This window comes from Acinonyx jubatus, chromosome B1 (assembly GCF_027475565.1).
Source record: "Acinonyx jubatus isolate Ajub_Pintada_27869175 chromosome B1, VMU_Ajub_asm_v1.0, whole genome shotgun sequence".
NCBI classification, from domain to species: Eukaryota; Metazoa; Chordata; class Mammalia; order Carnivora; family Felidae; genus Acinonyx; species Acinonyx jubatus.
Window position 1 is genome coordinate 188,815,231 of NC_069382.1, and position 27,905 is coordinate 188,843,135.

General features: G+C 42.6%; 1 protein-coding gene and 1 long non-coding RNA gene across 11 annotated transcripts in view; one reads left to right on the forward strand and one right to left on the reverse strand.

Annotated features, from left to right (window-relative positions):
* Positions 1-27,905, forward strand: part of LDB2 (LIM domain binding 2) — a 380,642-nt gene that overhangs the window by 21,217 nt on the left and 331,520 nt on the right. The gene's annotated exons all lie outside the window — the stretch shown is intronic.
* On the reverse strand, positions 10,817-19,300 carry LOC128314587 (uncharacterized). The gene is made up of 3 exons (XR_008296407.1): positions 13,758-19,300; positions 12,262-13,483; positions 10,817-11,071 (listed from the first exon to the last, which is right to left on the reverse strand). It is a non-coding gene; the product is annotated as an uncharacterized LOC128314587 (long non-coding RNA).

The window sequence follows — 27,905 nt, forward strand, 5'->3', positions numbered from 1 at the left end:
CTCCTTTGAATGGGAGTTTGAAAGAGGGCACCGCTTTGGAATGGCATTTTGGAAACATTGCTCAGGCTGCTGAGGGGAGAACGATTTGGGAGCATGTAATAGCAGATGCAAGAAGATAGGCTAGAGAAAGCTATTATATTTTTCCAAGAAAAAGATGACCGTGCACTGGGCCACCAGGAGAGGGGACAGATGAGCACGGATGGGACAGTGCTTGGTGCACTGGATGGACTATGGATGGTTTTGAGCAGAAGAGGTCTCCAGGCTGGGATAAGAGCGGGGAGTCTTTTTGGGTTTCATCTCTATCCGTTCTTGTCAACGGCATGGACCTGTGTCCTCAAGCTGTAAATCGGTGTACGGTTTACTATTCTCCACTCTGCCTGCTTCGCAGAACCCACTTGAAATGGCTGTAGCAGCATCCTCTGTGTCCATCAGTTCTGCCAAACCCCTTCATAGCCTTATCCGCCTCCTCTGAGCTGTGCATTTCCCAAGCTCCTCCCCCAACTTGCTTTCGATTACCTTCTACTCTCACGATATCTTTATTACTTACCAGGTTTTCAACATTCTTTGCCTTTTTTCTTTCTTTCTTTTTTTTTAAAGCAAAGATTGATTGAGTTCATTCTCTTCCCCATTTTTGAGTCTCATTATTTCCCTGTTTCTTCTTGGTGATTAGTGGTCCTGTTTTCTTTCAAGTGCCTCTTATCTTTGAAAAGCTCTTGTGATTCTCTTAAACCCATTTGCCATTTTGTTGGCCTGTCTTCCTTTCCGCTATAAGCCTTAAGTATGGCATTATAGTTTTCTTTCACCCCCTCTTTCCTTCTTCAGGTACAACTATAGACACTTCACCCCTCTACGATTGCTAAGCAGTGTCTGACACAATATAGAAGCTCAATAAATATTGGTTAAATTTGTTCCTTTCATTGCATGCACAGGCTTTGATGGAACCACTTAAAATGCTTCTTGTACATGCTCTCTTTTATATTCAAATATGTATGTGCGTGGCTCCCTGAATCCTGGCTTTCCCTGGGGAGACTCGCAAAATCATTCCTTTCTTTGTGACTGTAACAGGGAGGTAGCATTTCACCCCTGCCTGTGGGAATGCCTCAAAAGTGTTGGGTGAACGTCATAACTATATGTCAGTTCGATCAACTTTTATCAATGCATTTATGGTCCCCGTTCATTGCTAGATGACTCTTGATATTTTTGCATAATAATTATGGGTCTTAGTTTCTGTGGCTGGTAAGTGACAATAATCAAGGGATTAGAACAATGTAGGGACATTTAGAGAGGAGGCATTTATTCCATGGGTGGAAATTGTGCTAGCTTTCAAAAACGCAAGGATGACTCAGACTGGGAATAAAAAGGGAAAAGAGGGTGATTTGTTCAGTGATCCCCATGAAGCTCCAATTGAAAGTCAAAGGATTGTTTGCTCCGGGCTGGAAGTAGAGTTGACCCTTGAACCGCACGGAGGTTAGGGGCGCCGACCCCTGTGCAATTGAAAATGCACATATACATCTTGACTCCCCCAAAACTGACTCATTGCCTACTGTTGACTGGAAGCCTTGCTAATAACATAAACTGTTGATTAACGTGTTTTGTACAGAATATGTAGTACACATAGTATCCTTCTAATCCAGTAAGTTAGAGAAAAGAAACTGTTATTAAGAAAATCATAAGGAACAGAAAATACATATACAGTACTGGACGGTATTTATGGGAGATAACCTGTGCATAAGAGGCGCCATGGAGTTCAAACCTGTGTTGCTCAAGGGTCGACTATAGTCCCTAAAGCGAAGTCAGTTCTTTCCTCAAAACTGCCCGGTTGTCTGTCTCACCAGGTCGATGGTAAGGTGAAAATAAGGTAACAGATACGAAAGTGTGTTGAATAAATGAAATTACTTTACAAATCTATACGGGAAAATTATCACTGCATCCGTGGTTGGAAGGCTTATGCAATGGTATACGTTTGGTTAGTGAAAGGAGATTTTTGGGGATCAATGGACATAGTTATTTCTAGAAATAGCCTGTTGTTTGCTGATTACTGTTAGCCAGCATCAGTTTAATGCCTTCCTCCTAATGTACCTAGAGATTTGTGATGGAATTATCTATGCAAATTGAATACTTAAAAAAAAAAACTCCCCGCAAACCTTTATGTTATATTTATAAACTTTACATTGTACTAAAGTCAGCAAATGTCACAGAATTAGAATCAGTAAATGCAAAAGTGAAGGTTTCCATAGCAACAGTAACTAACCCATATTGCATGTAAAATGGAGTGTACATTAGGATTTACATTTGATCGTCTATTAGTGGAGAAACGTACTATATAGAACAGGTGCAGTATGGATACATTTGGGTGACTTTAGTGGCTCTTTATCTTTACACTTCAGGCTTTAGCTGCTCTTCCTCCTTTGTATCTACCAAGTTTTGACTCCTTCAAGGAAAACGAGGTAGGAAAAATTAGAGGCAACATTGGGCAGAGGTGTGTACCCCTAGATTGAAATGAGCAGAACATCATCCTTGCATAAATTATCAATCAACTCGGTAGTTGTTTCAGAGAAAGAAATAGACCCAGAATACTAAATGTTTAAGAGATTGTTGCACATAGGGTACTTAAGAATTTCTGTCTCCATAGTCAGTGTATCCAAACTAAAACGTGGTAATGCAAGATGATTTTGTGGCTTTGAGTTGGCTGGGCAGGGGTGGGGGGGGAGGGGGGTGGCGGGGAGCCCAGTAGGTGGGTAGCAGAACCCGAGGCAAAGATGTGGGTCAAAGCTCCAGCCCCTCCCTCCCCCCATTTCTGTGCATCTGGCCTCCCTCACTGAACCTCATTTTCCTCCTGTTATGTATCCTTTATCTATGACCAGAGGTTTTTGTTATCCCACATCAGGACGGGAGGAGGAGAAGGAGGAGAATCTACTTTCTAGACTCTAAAGCTTCCTACGTGGATGATGGCATTGCTAGTGTGTGAGGTGCCTCATAAGCAAGCGCCCCCGCCCCTAAAGTTAGCCTGTCTTCCCTGGGGAGAGCCTGTCCTTGGCTGTGGCTTACATAACAGGATGTCTCCTCACTCTGCTGGCCTTCCCGGCCCTTCTGGTGGAGAGCTCTGGTGAGTCATCGCCCAGAAACAGTCCTCCCTCTCTGTCAGTCTAGATCGGGAGATGGCTCTAGATAGACGCTCTTTTGTTGGACAAAAATTCCTTTGAGAAAATTGGAAGAAGGGTTGGTACTGACTAAACTTATGATTCACTCCAAAACGCAGTTGATTTTTAAAAATAATTTTAAGTAATATCAATCATGAGGTTTCCCCCCGCCCCCCCGCAGAAACTTGAATCGTCTTAAGTATTCCTTGGCTTTGTTCTCATCCTCTCTGATATCGTAAGTCTGGAGTAGGGCACAGGATCTGCTTTTCATCAAGTAACCATGGTAATTTCTAAAAATTTATTTTTAAATCAATCAGTTAATTTTGTACAGCTTTAAGGAGTTAGGAAGAGGTTATCTGGCTATGCCTGAGATCAGAATTTTGCGGCCAGCCCAGAAGCCCTGTCCCAGCCACATCCCCTCCTTGTACAGTATCAGTGGACTTTTTTGATATTAACTTTCTAGTGTTTTTCCTCCAGTTTCAGCTGCTATTTTCAAATTGGTTTGCCTCACTTTCCAGCGGATACCTGTTGGTTATTCTTGGTTCCCTTATTTTCTGTGCCATCAAATGAGCTATAGCCTCCTTCTGCTTCTTCCTGCCCAGACTGTGCCAACATGCATGTCTCGTACTTGTTAGCGGTCTGTCCTACCTGCTTGTGATTGGGAGTTCACCACACCCCCAAATGTCATTTTTTCCTATCACAGAATTTTTATTTTATACTTCTTAAAAAAGCTCCTTTAGCCTTTGACATGTTCTAAAAATCCAACATTACTCTTGTACATACGAAAACAGGAACATAAATTGGTTATGTATTCCTAAGAATTTTCAGATGCAGGGTCTAACTTTTCAGAGTTGTTCTTTGACTCATAGCTGTCCAAGATTTTCCATGTAGTAAAATCTCTGTGCCGTGAAACGTGTTGGTGAGACAGCATTCTTCAAAATAATGCATTAAAAAAAAATTGGTGCTGGGCTCTGAGCAGGCTTTGCATTATGTGGAGCTTGCCTGATTTTGAATTCAGTATTCGGAAGGTAGCTAATCTTGTTGGATGTACAATAGCCCTGACTCTTACTCTGAAACATCCATTCCAAGAGGTTAAAGAGTGATCCGTTTTTGTCTTACATTTTCTTCCAAGTCATTTACACCTGTTCTGCAAATTCTGATACTTCTTTTTTTTTTTTTAATATCTGCATATGTGCAATGACAACAATGGTGACAGAGATGGTAAATTAAAGTCTTATTGTAAAACATGCATTGAGAATTCAGAGCCCAGAGCCATTGATAGAATTTATGATATGTAATATATACAGATATAAATATTTGGAATTTTATTGCACTTCTTATTTTGAAACCTGCTTTCGCACCTGAAAATATATCCCAAACATTTTTTTTCATTAAGTGTGAGATAAAACTGCACTGTAAAATCTACATGCTTTCCAGTCTATGTATTACCATGGTGCATGTAATTAAACACCTTTTTGATCTTCTTCTAATTTTGTTGTAAGTATTTTCCATGGGTTTTGGTATGGCGCAACTCTGTCTGGTTTATGCGGGGAGTTGAAAATATTTCAAAATGATGCTATTCATTTTTCGTAACAGTCAAAAACCAGAAATGATCCAAATGCTTGTTTATTGGTGAATGAATCAACAAAATGTGGTATATCCATTCAGTGGAATACTTTTAAGCCATCAAAAGGAACAAAAAGGAACAACATGCTACAGCATGAACGAACCTCAAGGATATTATGCTAAAGAAGTCTGTCACAGAAGACCACACATATACACCAAGCAATTATGTGGGTGGATATGGTGTGAGGGCAGGAGTTCCTGCAATCAGCATGAGGACAATATGCTCAAACTGGTTGCAGTGATGATGTACAACTTGGTATATTTACTAAAAATGAAAACACATGAATGTTATGGTTTGTATATTATACTGCAAGAAAATCATTAAAAAAGCTATCTGCCACCCTTGCTGTTTTCTTAGAATAGAGAGTTGCTTGGGTGGCTCGGTCGGTTAAGCATCTGACTTTTGATTTGAGCTCAGGTTGTCATCCCAGGATCGTGGGATTGAGTCCCGCATCAGGCTCTCTGTGCTGATAGCAGGGAGCCTGCTTGGGATTCTCTCTCCCTCTCTCTCTGCCCCTCCCCAGCTTGAGTGTTCTCTCTCTCTCTCTCTCTCTCAAAATTAAATAAACTTCAGAAAAAATTTTTTTAATTTAAAAAAGAATATAGAGTTTTAAGACTAAGCATTTGCTAAAAATACAAATTATAGAATGTTAAAATGCTACTTTTTTTAGAAAACTTTTGTAGAATTCAAATAATTTGTTTTCTGGGTTTTTTTGTTTTGTTTTGTTTTTTGGTTTTTTTTCTCCCTAAGGTATAAGGTAAAAGTGTAGGAAGCATTAAGGACAAAGAGTATGTTTTGTCAGAAAATTTCGGGGTGAACAGACAATATTTCCCATTGTGTGAGAGTTCCAGCTGTTAGAAGGAATAGAAAAAATGAAACCCAACTCAGTGTTTTAGCTGCTTTCAGTCATAAGTCCTTTCCTGAGCTTGTACAGAACAAGTTCATTCTGTCTTTTCCACTCTCCCAATATTGGGAGCTAATCAGCTCCTGGCTCCCGGTCCTCTCATCGCTGGGCTCCCTACTTGCAGGGGCTCAGCTAGTCCAGTGCCGTGGCGACACCCCGGATAGGCACGCGTGCTGTCTTCCTTCACAGCGTTTTTGACAGCCTATCTCTTGACTTGCCCGACTCCCCATTGCACAGCGGCATCTCTCCTGCCTGGTTGCCTTTCCTGGCCACACGGTTGTCAATGTGACTCTTAGAATGTGTGTGGCCTAGATACAGAAAAGCCACCCCGCAGGGGACGGGGCCGGTCTTGGTTCAAATACGGTGGCGGCTTCCCTGCTTTGTTTACAGATGTCATTAGAAGTTGTAGACCTTGTCACCTTTTACGGAATATGGAAAGTTACAGGATAGTCACAGGCTAGTTACACAACACTGATCAGAAGCTGTAAGAACTTTTTTTTTCTTTCTTTATTCCTCCCCTCTTGTACTGATTTCTAGGTTATTTGCAAATGTTCTTGAGCGTAACACTATGAGAGGGGTCTAGAGTCCTGCTGGCATTGACTTACAGCAAACGATGCCACGAATTTACCTAAGAAGCCGAGGAGGCCAGTTGCACTCATTCATTTTTTTTCAAATATTTTTATTAAGTACCTGCTATGTACCAGGCATCTATTCTCAGCAAAGGGAAACATAGACAGTAACCAAAACAAATTATTTTTGTTTTTATTTCTTTGCTGCTTTAGAACTTACAATTCAGCGGAGGAACCAGATAAACAGGTAAACAGAGATACATAATGACATAGCATTAAGTAGTGATAAAACAGTATGAAGTCAAATAAAGAGGGGTCAGGGGATAGAAAGCCTGATGGACCCCGCTAATGTGATCCGAGAAGACTTCTCTGCGCCAATGGAGGTTGAGCAGAGACTCAGACAAAATGCAAGAGACCACTGGTGGGCTGATAACTAGCAACTAGTTCTTTAAAAAACAAATACATAAACAAATATGTTATACATATATGAATTTTTAAAAATAAATTCTGCTGACAGAAAGATAGATAGTTCACAGTTGATATGTAATAAAATACACAATACTCTTTATTACAAATTCTATATGGCCAGTGAATTCTCCCAAAATGGTTTTGTTGATTTTTGCTAAACTCTTGTTTGTAATCATTTTCTATAATTTTAATCGGCAGGAGTAGTTCTGACATGAACGTTGGCTGATATTGTGTTTTACCTTAATGAATAAGAAAAAGTGAAACAACAGAGATGAATATCTGAATTTCACCCGTTCATCAATGTCAGGAGTTCCTGTTCTTCTGAACAGGATAAGAGTTTTCCGACGCTGGAAAAATAGGTCCTCAAATGTCATGCTAGTTACAACGTTATGGCTACTGGCATGCCACACTTTTATGCTTAATCTACATTATTGGCATTTTTGTCCACTGCTTTGGTAAATCTAGAGGAACAAAAAAGCAAGCCCTGGTTGGTAGCTTGTGCCAATTTCTGCGGTGTAAATCCGCCCACGGTGGCCGGTTTCCAGCTACCAACATGAAGTTGTGGACGTGGGCTTGTATTCCTACCGTCTTGATACAATACCCATAAAGAACCTCAGAAGCGCAAGTCATAGATGGAGCAAAATAATTCGGATGCGCTGAGCTTTATTACCTTTGTTTTTAACATAGTAACTTCTTTAACTGTAAACTAACCACTGTCTCACAAAATTCCTGAAAATGTGATAATAAGGGACCAGATCTGAGTTGGCGTGTAGGTATTTGAGGAAGGAGCATTCCAGGCAGAGGAAGAGGTATGTGCCAAGGCCCGCAGGTAGGAGCAGGCTCGATAGGTTACAGAAAAACCAGGAGGTTGGGGTTATGGTCACGGAGTGGACGTGAGGAGGGGGGTGGGCAGCAGAGATAATGGGGCAGATCAGAAAGGAACTTTGCACCTGGTGGAGGGGCCATTTTAAGCGAAGTGGGAATGACCCACAGGGTTCCACACCCTCCAGGTGAGGCCACCCTCCATTCACACACACCACCCTCTACGTAGATGCAGAGCCCTTAGTCAGCTATGACTTTGAAGGAGTCATTACCTTCTTGGCCATCCCTTTTCTTACATGTAGGATGAGGAAGTGCACCAACGTGGCATCTATGACTCCTTCCGATTCTACCAACCTCTGAATCTAGTTAAGGCTTCGAATCCTTTTCTTACGGCGAAAAGGGATGCAGTGGGTTCTGCTGCCTATTGACTATGTGGAGATTCCTGGCTTTCTCTGCACTTCTGCTATGTTGTTTTTTTCCTCAAACACTGTGAATCCCCTGCCTCTTCTGCATCTCCTATTGGCCTCTGAATTTGGTGGCTTGTTTCTGTAGCCGTCTTGCAACAAAACAAAACAAACAAAAAGAACAAACAAGTGACTTGCTTTTGCCAGTTAAGCATTTGGGCTCATGGGGAGCAGCCCTGTTCATTTTAAATGTTGTTGCTGGCCGACCTTCCGCGTGGGCACCCACTCACATCAGCTCATGTCACTGTCACCCTGAATGAACAAGTCTCCAAAGACTGAGATGCCTGGCTGACGAAAGGCGGCAAGAGGGGAAATCGACTCAAGGAACTTACTGAGTACTTCTCTTGGATCTCCACATTGCTCTTCTAGGCTGATCCCAAATGAGGAACTGACAACAGCTGGGTACTCTTTATATTGTTAGGGTGGAGGACGATCGAAGGCATCCCTGGGGAGAGTGAGTATCTACATATGACCACACTCCAAATTCAAGAGATGAAGCACAGAAACGTACTCTTGTGACCCAGGAGCTTCCTGCTTCAATAATAATCATAATTTTTAGAAACACTCATAATGCACTGGTTAAGATTTCAGGCTGTAATGCCAGACTGTTGTATTTGAATCCCAGGCCAACCATTCCTTGGCTAAGTTATCTGACTATGAATCATTTTGCTCATTTTTTAAATGAAACGTGGTAGTAATAGTAACTACCTTGGGAAGTTATTAGGATTAGATAAATTAATGCTGTTACACAGTGTTTATGGAACACGGTAGTTGCAGAAGCCCCATCATACCTATGATTTCATTTTCTCTTTAGAACAACATCTGTCTTAGTTTGGGCTGCTGTAACAAAACTAGTATAGACTGGGTGGCTTAAACAAATATTTGTTTCTCATAGTTCTGGAGGCTGTGAAGTCCAAGATCAAGGTGCTGGCAGATCTGGTGTCTGGTGAGATACACTTCTCGGCTTGTGGACAGCTGCCTTCTTGCTGAGTCTTCACATGGCTGAGAATGCCGGCTCTTGGTCTACTTATGAGGACATCAGTTCCATCAGGGAAGCTCTACCTTATTGACCTAATCACCTCCCAAAGGCCCCGTCACCAAATGTCGTCACACTGGGGGATTAACATTTCAGCATATGCATTTTGGGAGGACACAGATAATGAAGTCCATAACAAGTTCCCTCTCTTGAAGAAGGTTGGCCACTATTGCGACCTCCATTTCAGTGGGGTTGGCATAGCATGATCCACTTTTCCTGAAACTTCAGGCATTTGCAAACCATTTCTTAGGATTTTTGCTATATGTGTACCAGAATTCAACTTCTGTAGCTGGTCTGCCTGAGCTTAACTTCTAATTTTAATCATTTTACTACTTGAGTATCTTTGGGGAAGTTAATTACATTCTCTAGGCCTCACTTCCTTACCTGATAAAAGGGGGCAGTGATAACAGTAATGATAACCATGCCCACCTCATAGTGGAATGGAAATTGAATGAAGCAATCTTTATGAAGCACCGAGGCACTCTGCATGGTGCCTGGCAAAGGGTAGTACCAGTCATCATCACCAGTGACATCATCAGCATTATCTTCCTTCTCGTTGATATCATCGTCACCAACATCATCACCACCACCATCATTACCATCATCATCATCATCATTGTCTCAGGAGAAGAAACAGAACCCCAAAGAGGTTAAGTGATTGGGCTAAAGAAAAGCACCAAGGTGAAGGTCTCAGGCAGGAAGTGAGGGCCCCATGTGAACAAGACACGTTTCTCCATTAGACTCTGCATGTGCACGGTTACGACTACTTTGGTCTTCCCTTCTCAAGAGACTCCTTTGCCGGACTGACTATGAAACACAATGCAGGGGGGAAAGCATTGGGCCTGGAGTCCAAGTTCTGCTTTTGATTCTCTCTCTTCATTGACTAATCTTCACTGTGACCTTGGGTAATTCACTTTCCTTTGAGGCTCATTTCTTCATCTGGAAAATGAGGGTGTGAGGGCAGATAGCCGCTATAGTCTTTTGCAAGGTTACAGTAGTCTTTGGTTTATTTATGGGATTTAGTTGATTTACATACTTATGTACTTATTTATTAAATGCATTCTTAAAGTTAATACAGTAATGTAAAGTAGTATGTAGAATTTCAAAAAATAAAGAACTATTACTTATTATTCCATCACCTAAATCTCATATGTATCTATTTTATCCCAATCGTTTCCAGTGTAGTTGCAAGAGAAGTGTGCTGCTTTGTAACCCACATTTTCATTAACCTTGTTTCACGTGCACTTTCCATATTGATGCCTTTTTGTGTATTGATTGTTTTTAAACGGCACTTAGGAAAAAAAAATCCTCTGCACAATCACCTTCCTTTTCTCTAGCTCTTATCACCCAGTCCTCTGTAGATATCCTGTTAGACTACAACAACAATGATTATACTTCCATGGAGCGATAAAGCCTTTGAAGGAAAATAAAATGGGACAAGGGGTTAGAGAGTGACTGGGGTGGGGGCAACTGATTTAGAAATGGCGATGAGGGGAAATCTCGCTGCAGGAACATTCAAGTGGAGGTCACCTGCAGGAAGCAGAGGCATGGGCCATGTGAAGGTCTGGGGGAAGAATATTCTAGATGGAGGCAGGAGCAAACTTGAAGGTTGGAACGAGTTTGGGACACATGTGGGGCAGGAAGAGGACCACTGTGGCTGGAGGCGTGAGTGGATCATCCCATCCCTGAGCTCTCTGGGACGAATGACCCTTCTCTTCTCTTTTCCAAAGTCAGATTGGATCCTTCCCAGAGTGACCACAGACAACTCTACTGAGTTAGAATATAACTGAGTTATGTTCTACCTCAGCCGCTCTCCTGGTGTGAGGCTGACTTGGTTTGAAGCCAAAGGGAAGAAAGAGCTCGAGACGCTTTCTCCTCCATCTGAAGGGCTGGCTTCATAGGCGAGGGCATATTCACCAGATGGAAAATGGCCCTTCTCTTGGAAGGGCCAGGGCTGTGTGGTATCCTCACCATTGCTGGGCCTGGCTCGTGAAGACTTTCAGGATGAGTCTCCGGCGGGACTTGTGGAGAGTCCTGAGCTCTGAAACATCAGAAACATCAGGCTAGTCACACAGTTACGAAGGCAGACTCTTCCTGCCATAGGGCTGAGGGCAGTGGATTCTGAGTACCCGTTCATGGAGGCCACGGGGGTCTCAGGATGGCCAAGTGAAGTCTTTCCTAAGAGATGGCTATGGCTCCCTAGTTCCTGGCTTTGTGGCCGATTCCTTTGTATTCCTGGTGCCCAAAAGGGGCCTTTAATTTCTCTGGGGATAATTACCTACCTCGGTCTTTATTTTACCAGAGCCTAACATTTACTGTATTAGTCTGGCACCAAAATTGGTAGAGATCTAAGGTATAAACTGGGATGAGCAAAGAAAGTCCAAGAGACCTATGATACTCTAAGGCATTCTCATTCTTATATCTGAGGGTAAGACTGGATTTTGATGTCATGAATCAACTTGGACTTTCCTCTGTTTGTTTACCAGTTTTGCCCTTAAAACACTTACCCTGGATCTTTATTTATTTGTTTGTTTTTTAATTAATTTATTTATTTTAAGAGAGAGCGAGAACATGAGCAGGGGAGGGGCAGGGAGGGAGGGAGAAAGAATCCCAAGCAGGCTCCACACTGCCAGTGCAGAGCCTGCTGGGGGCTCGGACTCACAAAACCAGGAGGTCATGCCCTGAGCCTAAAACAAGGGTCAGACACTTAACCGACTGCGCTACCCAGGCGCCCCTACCCTGCATCTTTAGAACGAAGCTCTGATAAGATCGCAGAAGAGAGAAGAGTCATGTGTATTTGGCAGGTTAGACTAACTATGCTAAGAAAAATTCCAGAATCTCTGTGGCTTCATAAAATCAAGTTGTGGTTTCTCCCCCTCTCCCTCCCACTCCCGTGACGGTCCAGTGTGGGTTGGTGGGAGTGGGGATGGGACTCTGCTCCCCCTAATCGCTCAGGGACCTCTGTGCTGCCTCCCGGGCCCAGGGCTCCCCTGGGGTCCTCTGCGTCCCACCAGCCGGCGACCGCAGGCCGGCTGAGGATGGTCTGGGAGGTCTTTGCACCAGGCCTAGAAGTGGTACAGACTGCTTCTCCCCACCCTGGACAGAACTCAGTCAACCGCCCCAGCTCCGCACAAAGGGGAAGGAAGTCGTGTCCCGGGAACAGTTGTCAAGTGAGACGGAACACGGTTGTCACCTGTGGAGCCGTGTTTCTCCAAGGGGTTTGCTGCCCACCTGCATCACTCCTTGGCGCAGGAGGTGAATGGTAAGGATGCAAAGTTCCTGGCCCAAACCGAGATCTGTGGGCCCGGGACCTGCTGCCCGGGGCCTCTGCTTTCAACACCCTGGTGTTGAAGATTCACAAAGCTGAGAAGGTGGGGGGTGAAGTTAGACTGAAGCAAACGTGACCACGCTCCCAGTTCTGCTTTCTCTACCTTTGGCGCCTTTTCAAAGAGGAATTAAATTAATAACTTGTTGATTTGTAACTCTTGCCCTTTAAACATGTAAGCTCTCAGCACGCTGGATGTCAGAATCATTAGTCAATACATCAATACTCCTGAGGAGTGTGTTCACTTAACTAATAAAGCCGAGGCAAGGCTGTTTTTTTCCTCTGTCCTTGGCCGGCCGGATCTGGTGCCCTCTGTGACTGGAAACGTGTGTGCTGCCCGGGAAGCGCTGGTGATGGATGGCTCCTTTGCTCAAGTGGCTGTGACCCTCGGTATCCTCTTTCCTTTCCTCGTCCTCTTCCTTTTCCTGGTGACCAATCGCTGCAGGGCTTGGCATCCTTATAAGTGTTACACAAAGAACTTCCAATTTGCTGGACTTCAGGGGCGGAGGGCTGTGGCATTGTTCCTGTTTCTCTTATCGTTTGGTTTAATAATTCCAATTTCCTTATATTCCCGTGGGAAACTGGAAGCCTTTTGAAAACCACTGACAGTTGCAAACAGTGTGGGTTGCAGATAGCACTGTTTAGAGAGAACTCACCCAGGGCCAGAGCTGGAGGGCTCTTTTGATTCCCACAAGATAGGGCTGTTTCTATAGTTACACTGGTATCCAACTTGTATTCCTGTCTCCGAATATTTAGGGGAAAGATCCAAAAACCAAAAATGGAAAAAAAAAGTGGAATATTACTCAGGATTCAAAATAAGGAGACTTCAAGGCTTTTGGTTCTATTTCTGTAAATCAGACATGTGAAGATCTTGTAGCCAAGAGAGTGAGCCCGTTCTTGTAAAACAATTTTCATGGGTTGGTAAGAACAGCAAGATAAAAGAACTTTAAATTGAAAGCTTATTATGTGGCAGCCACTTGATGTGCTTTATTTCTCCTAAAAACCTTGTGAGGAAGGCATCACTGTGCCCATCCTACAGATGAGAAAATGGAGCTCGAAGACGTTGCAGCAATTGAGCCAGAAGTCAATTCAGTTCAATTCAATTAAATTCTAATAGCTCTTGAGAACCTGTGGAATGTTCATAGAAGGTGCGTTGGCTCAGGAGGATGAATCACACCGTATCTGTCTGGGAGGATGGGAACAGCATTGTGGGCAGAGGGAATAGTATGTGCAAAGGAGGAGTGGCAAGGCATAGTGTGTCTGGGGAATACGTGCAGCTACTATGATTCTGTAGCCGATGAAGGAAAGGCTTGTGAGTTTTAAAGCAGGGGTTCAGCATGACACTACTGTGATTAGAAGGAGGGCTGGTATTGATGAGAAAGTTGGAAGCAAATGGAGTCACCTGGGAAGGAGTGAGGAGTCCTGAGCCAGACCTCAGTCCGGGGGAGCTGAAGACTTACTATCCATTCTGTCCTTCTTTGAACATCTGTATCTCTGGCTTTCGCTTGGGGTGACTTTGCCTGAAAACAGAACCTCTGTCAATGTCTGGAGATAGTTTTCCTTGTCAAAACCAGAGGGGAGAGCTACTGACATCTAATGGGCAGAAGTCAGAGATGCCGCTAAAAATCAGACAACATACACGACAGGCATCTACACCAAGAATTACCTAGCCCCAAACATCGATGGTGCCATGTTTGAGAAACCCTGAGCTACAGGGATTTGGGTAGAACTGGCTGGGTTAGGACGGAACATCACAATCTGCACAGTCTTTTTTTTTTTTATTTAACCTCTTTTGATCAGTGTAGTGAGTCTGTGCTCGAGTTTCCTTACCTGGAACGTAGATATAAGAAGATATTAGAAAGACTCCAGTGGTAAGACAAAAATCATTCTGAACTTTTCCATGATTAATGCATATGTTCTTTATAGACTTCTAAACAAGCATGGGAAGAAGTTCTCCAGAAGTAAACTCCTTGGTGGTGGTGGTTGGGGGGGGGGGTCCTTTTAGTTAATTTATCTATTACATTTAAGCACCAGAATCCTTGTTTCAGGACTAGCACTTACCTTTTTGTCAAATTATTTTAGATTGATTTTTTTTAATGTAGCCATAGTTATGCCTCTGGGGTGTTCTCCCCCTCCCCCACTAGGCAGATATGGATCCATGTAGTAAAGAACCACAGTGTTGCTGAGATCAGTATATTGCTACATATACTGTGAATATACTGTGAATACATTCACCAACTGTGACTTAGTCCACAACTGTGGATCACTGCCAGTATTGCTGCAGCATTATAGAGTCTCTCATTGAATAGGCTGGTCATGAAACAAGTGCTATTTGAATGAGATCATCGTAGAACAATCTGTCAAGGAGCCATAGGGCATTTGGATGGGAGAGACCATTCATTTTGTCCAGTCCATCTGTACTTTTACAGATGCACAAATTGGGGACTGGAGATGTGGAGTGAGTTGTATGAGGTCATACAGCTGATGGGTGGCAGTCTTTGGGCCTTATTTATAAGGGCATGGACGTTTAAAACCAGACCACTTGCATCGTGCTGGCATTCTGTACTCACAGATGACCAGGCATAATTTTCTTTGTTGGAGCAGATTTGGATCAGTTACATAGACACCTTTGGGTCTCCATGATACTCATTGAACTGAAGGGCTTGCATATACGTTCATGCAAGAGGACTACTCGGTTTTCTTTGTGACGGTAGGTCTCTATGTACCCAAACGATCAAGGCTTTGAATTGGTCTCGAAGTCCTTCTATAACACATTTTTTAAAAGCCCCATCAGTATTTAAATGGTACAGGAAACTACAGGTAAGGGAAAGTGCCTGTGGGGCTGGCAGATAATATTACTTTCCAGGCTACTGAAACCCATCTGTCTTTCTCAGTGTTTGTCTCAGCAGAAATCCATAGTTAGGAAGATCCTTCTCAGCTAGGTTAGGGCATTGGAGGGTAGCATTCTATGTGCATTTTCCCCATGTTTGCAGTAAAGCAAGGGCCATGTTGACAGATATGGCTGGGTCGTTGAATCCTATCCCCATGGCTAAGTTACCTCTCTGAGAATTTTTCCCCTCTGTCAATGGGGACGATGTTAGTACTTGCCTTTAAATTGGAGGATGATTTGTTTAAAATTTGCATTAAGCATTTTGCATAATACCTGACAAATGATAAAAGCTCAGGTTTTATTAGCTTTCATTAAAAATTTTTTTTAAATGTTTATTTATTTTTGACAGAGAGAGAAAGAGAGCAAGCATGAGCGGAGGAGGGGCAGAGAGAGAGGGAGACACAGAGTCAGAAGCACGCTCCAGGCTCTGAGCTGTCAGCACAGAGCCCGACATGGGGCTCGAACCCACGAACCGTGAGATTATGACCTGAGCCGAAGTCGGACGCTTAACCGACTGAGTCCCCCAGGCGCCCCCCATTAGCTTTCCTTTTTTATTATTTCTATTATTATATTATTATTTCATTATGAAATGTGTCATCACATAACAGGTTTTCAACAAAGGCTACCTGTCTTGTTTTGAGTGACTCCTCTGCTACCACGTGACTGTGTGGTCCAGAGAAAGGGACCCTCCTCTTGGGGCCTCAGCCTCCTATTTTGAAGGAAATGAAGATGGCCACTCCCCCCACCCCCCTACACATTCTCAGTAATTAGGCTCTGAGTCTGTGGATCCGGTCACACCGCAGCTAAAGAATCCAAAGTGACAGTGTTGGGGGAAAAAGTGATGAGTGATGTGAACCTGCTGAAGAAAAGAATATTTCTCACGATGTTGATTCCAGTGGGAAGGCTCACCCCTGCAATCAAATAGAAATAATTAGGACGGGAAAATAGGAATGAGGTGTTGTGGCAGCTCCCATATTGCCATATTGCTCAGGGCTTTCAAAATGCAGTTAAGGGGCTCTTATTAACTGGGACCCGGGTGAATCATGCACACATACTACTACCAGTCTTGACAAGGAGAATGGGATCCTCTCTCTGCAGGGCCATTACTCACACAACTCAGTTGGTCATGAGTTAAAGTGGCAAAATGTTTCAAGGACAAGTAATTCCTCCCATCTCCAGGGAGGAGGTCTGCAGGAGGGCTTCCAAAGATCAGAGGACGCATCTGTGACTTACTGAGAGGGTAATGACACCCCCTTTCCTTAGCTCACTTTTGTCATCTGTAAAATGGGAAATAGATCAACAGTCATGGACGTGAGATGATGTAGAGCCTAGTGCCTGGAACATCATAATCTCAAGAAATGCTATTCTGTTATTATTATTATTATTATTATTATTATTATTATTTAAATGGAGTGGTTGAGCAAGGTCCTATTGGAGGCCTCTTTTGGTTTAAAAATATATGATTTCGAGGGTGGAGGGATGGCTGATCCCATGGCAATCTGCACAGTCTTGCAATGAATTGTAAAAACTGTCCTAAAGAACGTGGGCAACAATACAGAAAGCACCACGTGTTGACGCAGTTTGTAGAGTTCAATAAATATTGTATTGGGTCCAGGATGGAAAAAGGATGTTGCCAAAATAATTGTGATGTGATAGTCTAAAAAAATAAACGCAACAATAGGCCAGTGTGCTGGCCAGCAGGAAGCCCCAACAATACCCCCGCCTTTTTCCTGTACCTTACCCGGAGTTCCTTCCAGGCGACACAGATAACCAGCGGGCGATAAAGCCGGGACCGGGTTCGGTGCCAGCCGAAAATAGAAGAATTAGTGTCTAATTGTTATCTGATCAGAATACGGTCTCAGCAAACACCCTTCCCAAAGTCTGTTTAAGAAAGTCCCTCGTGGGGAAAAAGCCCTCTTCCACCTCCTCGGCCCCCCTGCCCACAGGGACGGTGACGCACCGAGGCCCTGCTCACCTGGAGCGTCAGCGCGGGCGCACATCCGGCTCCGGGACCATTATCGCATCCTGCACGCAGCCCTGCGGGGAGCAGTCATGGAAAGAGCCTTGCCGCGCCTTCAGAGAGAGCTCCACGCTTCCAGCGTGTTCGCTCATTCTTTACGCCAGTTAACTCTGGAGGCAGCTCCTGGCTGTGACCTTCATGACTTCCCGCAGGCTGTGAACCTGGGCAAATGACTCTCCGCTCCCTGAGCCTCAGTTTCCTGATCTGTAAAGTGGGAGATCATGATTATAACACCCTGGTTGGATTGTTGTGGAGATTATGTGAGATCATGCAGGGAAAGGGTTTAGCAGTGTGCCTGGCATTTCTTGCCATACTTTAAGAATGAAACAATAATAATTATTAACAATAATCCTGTGGGGGACAGTATTCTTTCCATTTTAGAAGGAGACTGAGGCACATTCCATCAATATATTTATGGAGCAGTTGTGTCCCAGACAATATTGTAGGTTGGGGGAGGGGAGAAAGCGTAAACGAATGCATATGGGATTCTGGTAAGGGGTAAGATTAAGCTGAGGAAGGGAAAAGAGAATAAAGGAGCTGGATGGAGGTGGTCTGCTCATCTAGATACAATTGCCAGGCACAGCCTCCCTGATAAGGGACATTTTAGCCAAGACCCTCATGCTGTGGAAGAACGGACCTGGCCAACATCTCAGGGAAGAGTCTCCAGGCAGAGAGGACAGCGTATATATACATGAAGGCTCTGTAGCAGGAGTGACTCAGTCCCTCACAGGGAATGAATGACACTGAGAACCCAGAGCTGAGTGAGACAGGACGGCAGTAGGAAATGAGGTCAGGTCAAAGGAAGTCAAGCTTTGAAGCCCATGGTGATGATTTATAATTTTATCCAATGAGAAGCCATTAGAAGGTTTCAGGGCTACTCTTTTTGTCTAAAGTTAACATTATGTAAAGCTCACTCTAGATCCTGAGGAGGGAACAGGTCACAGGTAGGCAGGATGGGAACGGGGTCATCGATCTGGAGATGGTTTTCGGTTCAGACAAGTTAAGATGGTGACTTGGACAGAGGTGGTGGAAATGGAGACAGACTCTAAGGAATAAAAGGGAGCAGAAGATCCATCTATTCCCAAGCCTTAAACAATTGGTGGTTTGCTAGGGGATGAGAAGACCTATTTAGGCAATAGTAAACTCCATACACTTCAGAGATTATATCTTCATCATTGTCATCATCTCTGGTGATTAGGAAGAATGGGGATCGTTATGGGCCAGCCGGGTCAACCAGAGCTTTGAGGACATGACACTTTGAATGTAACAGCAAATTTCAGTGGGCGAAGAAATGAAGGCAGGAAACCGCTTAAAGAAGTCTATATGAGGAAACGCCCCAACCAGAACGATGTTTAAAGTCTCTAAATGTTTAGGTTGTTCCTAGATTTTTGCTATACAAAGTAATGCTTCTGCCAATATCTGTGTATTAGCTACGTGGCTTTAGACGAGTTACTTAACATTCTGGGCGTCAGTTTCTTCATCTATAAAATGGAGAAACTGTCAGTATTTACCTGATAAGACTGTTCTGCGAAGACCTTTGTGTCGATTAATATATGTAAACTGATGAAAACAATTCTCAGCCCATAGTAGATAACGATACAGGTGTATTTCTTTCGTAGGCACTTAAGAGCAGAGCAACTGAACATTAAAATATAATTATTTTAAATATAAATAAGCCTTTAAATATAAATAAGGCTCCCCCCTTCTTTTAGTCTTCATAGAAGAAGTTTGCCAGCCCTTATAATAGACACAGCCTAATTGTCCTTTAAAGTGACTGTACCAATTTATAACCCATTAAGCAATCCGAGTATGTACTCTTACCAACACTTGATATTATTAATTTTGAAAATTTTAGCCTGGCTAGTGGATCAAACAGAATATCTAAATTTAATTTGCATTTCTTCGACCAGAGGTGCTCAAAGTTTTTGGTCTCAGGAACCCCCTCCCCCCGTCACTCTTAAAAATTTTGAGAACCCCTAAACGCTTTTGCTTCTGTGGAATATCGCTATCAAGAATCACCATATTAGAAATTAAAGCTGAGAAATTAAAAAAAAATAGTTGCTCCCCATTTAAAAATCGCAATACTAAACCTATTACATGTTAACATAAATGACATTTTTTAAATTAAAAAATTGTATTTTCTCAAACAAATTAGAAGCCAAGTGAGAAGATTGGCATTGTTTTGCACGTGTGCAAATATAATGTTTGCTTTACAGGAGATAGATGGAATCTCTTCCTGGCTTCTGCAGGCAATCTGCTGATTATGTTGTTTTGGTTGAAGAAAGTCTGTAGAAAATGAGCCTTGCATAGATTTGTGGTTGGAAAAGGGAGGAATATTCTAATAGGCTTTTGAAATAATTCTTCTTTGTTCCTCTACCCAAACTCTACAAGTGATGGTTTCTTGAAGACGAGCTTCAACGTGGAATCTGAAACCATATCACTGAACTTTTCATGCTCTGTAATATTAAAATTCATTAGTCAGTCTTGCACATTGAATGGATCATTCCACTCACTCGTGAATTTGGAATACCGCATATAGGTTATCCGGAAAATATCTGTTCACTGAATTTTGCCCGTCTTCCAAATCTGACACTTTTCATTATGCAAGAGCAAAAAATCACATTTGTTAATATCACCACCGATCTCCTCAGAAAAGTCTTTAAGTATTATTGGGAAGCTGTCAAGCTCAGAAGGGCAGATATAAGTTTCCCATCATCTAATTGTTGCTCGAAAGCTCAACATTTATCATTGGCAACAAATACTGTCAGTTGTTTTCCTTAAAGTGATTGGCTCACTTTGCTCTTTTTTGAGAAAGTATCTGCCAAATATACATCTGAATAACTATGGTGGACGGCTAGCTGAGCTTACAACAATCACGCAAGTGCCTTCTAGAGAAGCATTCATGCTTTTCTCATTTCGTCCCTCAGAGTGATAAAAAGGCAAATACTCAATGGTAGAGATATAATATGATGTATCATTTTTACTGCTTCATCGAACTTAGTTTTTAAGAGCCTGGTGGTGAAGAATACAATTACTCATATAGGTTTGAGACCAGTGCCTCGATTTGTGCTAAGGCTCCCCAGTTTTTGTCCCCCCACCACTGTTGTGCTCTATTACTACAAAAGCCAACACAGAGAAAACAGCAAATGACATAAAATTCTGATAAAAATAGTTTTGATCTCATGTATCTCTTAAAATGATTTTGGGGACCATTTGAGAATGGCTGTCCTAGATAATACTGAGGTTGAGTATATTTTTGCCCGTGTATTCTTCTGCAAACTGGCTATCCGTATTTTTTGCCAATTTTTTTTATAAAGGATTTTTTTTTTGTTTATTTCTCAGAGAGAGACAGAAAGAGACCACACGTGCTTGCATGAGTGCGGGTGAGGCAGAGAGAGAGGGGGACAGAGGATCCGAAGCTGGCTCTGTGTTGACAGCAGAGAGCCCGATACGGGGCTCGAACTCACAAACTGCAAGATGATGAGCTGAGCCAAAGTCAGATGCTTAACTGAGTGAATCACCCACGAGTCCCTTTTGCCAATTTTTTTATTGAGATTTTTTTGTCTTCTTCTTACTTATTTTTAGAAGTGATGTGTATATTGAGAGTAGAGCTCTTTGATACATGTATTGCAAATATTTCTTCACCAAAAGGGCAAAGCTTAAATAATAGGTACATCCATACAGAGTAAAACACTGCATTACATGGAATAATATAGAATATACTAACCTAGAAAGGCCTAAAAGATATTGTTTAGTATTAAAAAAATGGCAAGTTTTGGGAAATGTAGAGTGTATTATTTATAAATTGCTTTCCTTCATACAAAATAGTTTTTTTCTATGTATGTATAGATATATATGTAAAATTGTATAACTGTTTTATATACAAAACAGTTACATGTTTACACACCCATAACTGTTACATATATAAAACATATGTATGTACAGATAATGTGTGTGTTTAAATGCACAGGAAAATAAACAATATAAACACCCAGATTATAACACAAATGATAATCATTCTTTTAGATGGAAGAAGAGGATACACAACAGACAGTTATATTGATTGTGACTTTTGATTTGATATTTTCACATTAAAATTTTTTTTAACTGTTTTATTTTATTTGAAAGAGAGAGACAGACAAAGCATGAGTGGGGGAGGGGCAGAGAGAGAGGGAGACACAGAATCTGAAGCAGGCTCCAGGCTCTGAGCTGTCAGCATAGAGCCCGACGCGGGGCTCAAACTCACAGACCGTGAGATCATGACCTGAGCCAAAGTCGGACGCTCAACCGACGGAACCACCCAGGAGCCCTCGGATATTTTCATATTTTTATAAGGAGGCTGTATTTGTGAATTTATTAACTAAAATTCAAAATACTAAAATTTTACAAATTTAAATTATAGAATCTAAATATGATGTAAAGAATAGAATTTAAAGATAGCTTCAAATTATAGAAATATGGCTTCCTAATCTTTCCAGCATAATATCACATGAGGACTAGGATTTCCCTATGCGATAGAAAGAATAGGAGGGCATACACACTTGAAAAAGCAAAACTGTTTTGGAAGCTAACGGGCTTTCTTTTGCTTGCTTCCTACTGAAAAGTGATGCCCTACCTATCCCATGATGGGGATGTGGGCCAGTTTTCACTAACCTTAAAGTGACCTTTCCTTTCTCCATTTTCCAAATTTTGACCGAGTAATGTAAATAAGCCTAGTCCAATATTTATATGCAATCCTGGGTACGGGAACCACTGTTACTTAGAATATTTGGATCAGTTTGTTGGATTTAAATATTAGTGTCTGACTTTTACACTTTTGTAACCACCTGACTTTATCTTTACCATAGGAAAATAAAGTTAAGTTTTCGGCCCCAAAGGCACCATTTAGAGATTTAAAACAAATGTTACTCTTGTGTTGAGTTCATATAAGAAATGAGATCATCAAATCCTAAAAATAACTAATGTCAAATTAGGAAAAGCTGGAGCAAGTTAATTCCCTAGGTCTGATGGTCTTCTGAAATCATACACACTTCCTATCTTCCCATGAATCATACCTTACAGAACACGTGATTGGTAATGACCCTGGACCTCCATGTAACATCTTTTGTCCAGATGATTCTCCATGTGCTTTATGGATAGATTCCCCTGCCCGTGGCAGTGCCTAGCTCAGCCCGTGCGTATAAAAATTTACCACTTCATTGTGCAATAGATGAGTGTGAGGTGGGGGGGGGGGGGGGGGGGGAAAGTCCGTCCTTTTTATCCCCTCGTGCCCTGGGAGCTTGCCTGACTTACCCAGCAGAAGAAACATTTCCTTCCTCCCCAGTCATGGGTAGAACACAGGACACCTTTGTAATTTTAGTTGAAATGTCTTAACGCTGTGGTGAAGGGTTGGAGCAGAGAGACGAAAAGGAACGTGAGGTCTACGGTGCGCCGGGCACTCTGATAGGTCCTTCAGATGTTTTAAGTGGTCGCATCTTCAAGAAAACCCCTTGAGGTGAAGTTGTTATTGTCTCCAATTTCCAGCGGAGGAAATGAGTCTTGCCTGAGATCACAAAGCTCAAATGTGACAGGATCAGGGTTGCTCCCGACTGTCTTTGGCTTCAGAAATCAAGGAGGGTCATCATCGCTTCTTTCCTGTTCGCTATAGTGAGAGCCGAGCAGGTGGAGGAACATTGCTCAGAAGTTTTTTTCTTTTTCTAGCATACGGTGGCGCTCCTGACCACCTGACTTGCTTCTTATCCTGTTGACATGGTGGCCATTGTCTTCAATTATGTTTTGGTTGCTATGCTCTTCTGCGTTTAGTTGGTCATGCCTCTCAGGTTATTGTCAGACCCTGCCTTGAGCCTGCATCCCATTGTGGCCATGGCTTTATTTCTCTCCTGCCCTTTCTAAACCAGTGTTTTGAAAGAGTTGTCCACACTTGTCTCCACTTCTTTTCCGTTTGTACCCTGTGAAGTCATGGCAACTCGACTTGCTTTCCTCTCCCTTTGCTGAATCTGCCTTTTAGAGCCATCACTCACCTACATGTTGGCAAATCGAATGGTATATTTTGTGTTGACTTCCTGAGCCTTTCTGTTGCGATTGTCATGGTGTCTACTGAGGAACTCAAGACCCTTGGTTTTCGTAGCACCGTTGTTCTAGTTTTTCCTTCTACTTCCTTGACTATTTCACTGTTCAGCCTTTCCTTCCTGCCATGTGTGGCATGCTGGGTGTGGTTCCTAAATGCTTGTGAAAACCTACTGTGAATTTTTAAGAAACTCTGTGAGTTTGTTGATGTCATGTTGGTAGCTTGAAATTGGCTCCGGTGGAGTATTTACACATAGAAATTAGCAAGTATTAAAAATCAGCCCCCCCTCTAAGCCCAAGAGCATTAAGTATTCACCAGCACCCCAGTGCTTCAACTTCCCCCATAGAGGGTCTTTCCTTCTTTTTCTTTTTCTTTCTTTCTTTCTTTCTTTCTTTCTTTCTTCTCTCAAGAGCGAGACAGAGTGAGCTGGGAGGGGCAGAGAAAGAAAGAGAATTCCAAGTAGGCTCCACACTACCAGCATGGAGCCCAATGTGGGCCTCGAACTCACGAACCATAAGATCATGACCTGAGCCAAAATCAAGAGTTAGACACTTAATCGACTGAGCCACTCAGGTGCCCTAGTATTTTCAATTCTTAACAAGTTGCTCCTCTCTTGACACATTCTTTCTGGGTGATATCTTGCCCTCCCCAACACACACACACACACACACACACACACACACACGCACGCACACACACACTTATGCTTTTAACTGTCACCTGTACCATCACATCTAAGTATCTCCCTGCAGACCTAAACTCATTCCAGAGTTTCAGACCTGTATATCCAAACACTTCCTGAAAATGCTCATTTGGATGTTGAACAGACACCGTAAGCTCACCAAGTCCTGAACTGAACTCACCATCTTGTTTTTTTCCTATGTCCCTACTTCATTTCCTAGCTCCACTATCCACCTCCCTTCCCTTCCAGAAATTTTGTGTGTCCTCTCTCTCCTCACCCATGTCGAGCCCAGGAAGACATTATTAAAAGGGATTATCATTCTAGGAATTAGTTCCTGGGGTGGTCATGTGAGGCAAGTGGTGATTTTGAGTGATGGTTTTGCTCTTTCTGATTCTTAGACTGTTCGAATTTCTGCAGAGTGGGAAATCTGACATCCTCAGGTCCTGCAAAATTTCTGCAGTGAAAATGGCATCCTCCTCTGTGCTCAGGAAAGAGAGGAAATAAGCTCATTTAAATTAAGCATCTCCTAGATGCCAAGACTTTTAGAAGCTTTTCCATACATAAGTTTACTTAATTTCTGAATATTTCTATGACATAGCTATTCCCAGAGTACTTCTGCATGCAGGAAAAATTGAGCTTCAGCTCAAATAAATAGCTTGGCCACAGAGCGCAGCTTGTAGATGGTGGAGTTGTGATTTGGATAGGCCTGTTGGACTCCAAAGCTGGTGACCCTTTCGTTACGCCATGTTGTCTCTGGTTAGGTGTTACTATGTGCAGGAGACTGCTCACTGGCAGCTTCAATGAGACTCCAGAAAGGGCTCTTACCCTCACCCTCTGCAGGACCTGAAAAGGCCCTCATCCTTTCTAGTGTCTTCATATTCTCCTATAGCCAAACCCTAATGCCCACCAAAGGACCTATGTAGCAATAGCACCTGCTGAAATACCTGGATGGGTAGAGTATTCATTCTGTTAGTGAAGTTCATTAATATTTTGAGTTTTTAGATGCAAAGGGCTTCATTTTCTTGAAAGGCTTGTTAAAGGCATGGTTTTCACACTTTCAAAAAAGTCAGTCACCAGTATGGAAATGTCTGCCATGAGACTAGCTTGTGCCCTGGGAGGGATCACATGTAATAGGGACCAGAAGTAAAGCTGCCTTCGAGGTGCTGACTCTCCAGTAGGGGACAGGATCTCTACCCATGAAGTGGTCAGAGAGTGACAGGAGGGACAGTAGGAGCAAGAGCCCACGTGGTCTTGATAGTCATATTTCAATGGCTACACTTCAGAGAATGTGTTATTTTTTGATAATCAGGAAGCAGTCATGTCATGAAGTGTCACTTGAGACTACGTTAGTCACTGTATTGGTTAATGGCTCCCAAAGCGTTAATCCCATACATCAGTTGTGTCAGAAGGGTTTGAAGGAAGTTACACAACTCTCTAGGAACGCTCCCCAGTGAGTCACTAAGCTCCTTAGATAGTGCCTTTGTGTTCACCCTGTGTGGAATTTGGTCATGATACAGTATATCTAACATGCATTCCATTTGTATTAATTAAACAACTGCTTTGTGCCAGGCAAAAGCACTTTTTGAATGAAGCAATGAACAGGATTGATACACTCCCTTTCTTGTGGAGCTTGCTTTGAACTAAATCAATTTGAAAAATAAGAAAATATCAGAGAGTGATCTAAGACAAGGGATGAGAGAGAATATGTTTGGGGCTACTTTAGATAGGAAAGTTAGAGAAGTCCCTTCCCAGCCCTCCATGAGAAGCTGATATTGAAACAGACTTCTATGCAAGGATAAGCCAGCCCCATGAACATCTTGGGGGAGAATATTCTAAACAGAAACCAATGGCAAACACAGAAGGAAAAGGAGAGAGAGAGCAAGCCAATATGACTGAAGCATATAGTCAGAGGTTTGATTGAAGAGACAGTTGGGGCTGGATTTTATTGGTCCTTATAGAGCAGGAAAAAGGATTTCAATTTGGGATTTAATTGTGGTGATTTAGGAATCCTCTGGAAGGTGACAAGTAGGGGAATGGTATGATCTGATTTGCTGTTGATACATCATTCTGGCAGCTGTGCAGAGAGGAATTTCAGGGAGTAGAGAAAGAGTGTGGACAGTTAGGGGGCTCCTCCAGTCTGCACTGGAGACAAGATCCTGGTGTGGAGGAGGGTGAGGGTGGTGAGGTTGGGGAGAAGTAGGTGAATTTGAGATGTATTTTGCTGATGGTCCGGATGTGGATGGTAAAGGAAAGACAAGATTCAAATATTTGACTTCAGTGACTATGTGGGTATTGGTGCCACTTACCAAGATGGGGATTACTCAGATGGAGGTGGGAGAAAGTTTAGGGAAGAGATGATTGCTTCTATATCGTAGCACGCTGCCTTGCAGCTACTGCTAAATTCCCGTCCAAGTTGAGGAGGGTTAGGCTGCCCACTGCTTTGTGTCTGTAAAGGTGAAACGACTTCCACATACTAATCTAGGCTCCTCCTTCTTGCAGCTCCATCCATGTTTCCATTCTTGTTCCTCTGGAAACACATGGAACACATCTGCTGTCTTCTCAGAAAGTTTTGTTAAATATTTGAATACTGACATTCTTGACATTGTTTTAACACATTAAAATTTCAAATTAGTTCGGGTACAAATGCCATTAATTAAATCATGGTGTGTGTATGTGGGACTTCTCCAAACCGACTGTGTGATCTGTGTGGAGCCATGTTATCCAGTTCTAGTTTTGAATGGGGTGATAAGTGTGTGTTGTCGGTCTGTTTCTTGTGAAGATTAAATGAGAGAATGCTTCCTGCCCTGCCTGGAGTTGGTTGGAAGGTGCTCTCAGCAGGGTCGGTACCACCTTGGTTCATTTTGCCAGCCCTCTGTTGTCTCAACTTGGGTGGCTTCTTTTCATTGACCAGGTAACTACTGGACCCTGGTCGTGGCCATTTGCCCATGAATAAGGCTGTGCCTTGTGGTCGGTCTCTTTGGCCACTTTCTTGGAAGGCATTTTTAGGAGCATTCTCTATCCTCCAAGCCATTACCCCTCATGGGGGACCCTGTGATGGCAACACCCTATTGGCACACACTCCGAGGCCAGTGCACAGGAGACCCTTTGCTGGTGGCACTGATTAGATATAGGGCAGCTCAGAGACCCAGAAAATGCAGCCATTGGGTGCGACATCCCCTTTTCTTTTCCAAACTTGGGTCTGATGGCTGGAGCTGCCACCTGGTGACTCCACAGCACCGGGGACTGCATTAGGATGCAGGTGGAGTGATCAATGTTTAGTGATGACTTTTCATCAAGACTCTTTAAAAAATTGTTTTAAGTTTATTATTTTTTAAAAATTTACTTTGAGAGAGAGAGAGAAGGAGATAGAGGGAAAGAGAGAGAGAAAGTGGGAGAAGGGCAGAGAAAGAGGAAGAGAAAGAATCCCAAGAAGAGCCCAACTTGGGGCTCCATCTCATGACTGTGAGAACATGACCTGAGCTGAAATCAAGAGTTGGATGCTTAACCAACTGAGCCACCCAGGAACCCCTCATCAAGACTCTTTATGCAATTTTGTTTTGTTTTGTTTTCTGTTTTCTGCTTTTTATACTTCACTTTGTACTGAATTTCAATGTAATATATGCTTATGGTAGAGTATAAGAAAAACAGAGATGAGTATTTAGATTGAAAAAATAAATACCGTCCAGCATCTAACCACCCAAGAACTTGACAGTATTTGGCTTACTTTTTTTGCAGTATTTTTTTCCTTTAAAGAGTTTCTCAAAGAATATTTCTCATAACACTAAATATTATTATTTTTTTAGTCAATAAGATGACTTAATTTATTGCTAGAGTTTTAATGATTGTTGTTATTTTAATGCTGCAATGGTGAAGAGCTTTGATTATTAGGAT